Raw genomic sequence first — 887 nt, forward strand, 5'->3', positions numbered from 1 at the left:
GGAAAGCGACTTTTGGATATTTTTCCTAAAATACCTTTCCTCCCCGTTCGCGGCACTGCACTGAATTTGCCCTCCGGGGAAAAAATGCGGCAACGAGGTCGGGTGTGAACTGCAGCGCTACCCACCCCCGTTTTCGTTTTCCTTCAATCGTGGCTCTCCCGGATTTCCTCCGCTGCTGCCCAGTTTTTCTCGTTTGTGACTGTATCGAGACCGGGGACGGTGTTATCGATACGACCTATTACATACAGTGACCTTTTCTTTCTTTTTTTTTTTTTTTTGGAGGGGGTTGGTTAGAGAGACTTATTTTTAAAGATGTCGTAGTGTGAGTTCCTACTCGCTTTCCGCCAGGAACCGACACAGAGGCAATAAAATCTCTTTTCGCTGGCTGCTACCGCGGCTCCTGCCTCCATCCCGGCTCGCTGCGGCTGGGTTTCGGAGCCACCGGCCATGAGCTATGACCGAGGTAGGCACGGGATTTCTGTAGGGCAGAGCTTCGTCCATTACAGCCGCGTTTTGAGGCGATGTGTGCTGGTGTCATTGCAGGGCGCTCGTTTTCGTGCCAAAGAAGCAAGTCCGAAAAACTATTCCGAACACGAAATCCGTATTTTAACTCAGAAACACTGTTGCCTGAACCACGCTACGTCTATTATTATTCGTACTCGGAGGTGACTTTATTAAAACCTACCAAAAAAGACCAAAAAGTGCCTTCGTGCGTGATTTTGAGGCTACTTACAATAAGGTGCGGGGGGGAAAGTCAACCAAAAACGGATGTTACTTAAACCTTGGCACTTCCTTTTCCCTTGCCATTCAGAGCCCTTAACTAAATTAAGCCCGGTGCCTCGGCAGTACGCCCCTCTCTACCTGCCTGCCTGCCTGCCCGCCCGCTG

Source organism: Pygoscelis adeliae, unplaced genomic scaffold (genome assembly GCF_000699105.1).
Source record: "Pygoscelis adeliae isolate BGI_AS28 unplaced genomic scaffold, ASM69910v1 Scaffold145, whole genome shotgun sequence".
NCBI classification, from domain to species: Eukaryota; Metazoa; Chordata; class Aves; order Sphenisciformes; family Spheniscidae; genus Pygoscelis; species Pygoscelis adeliae.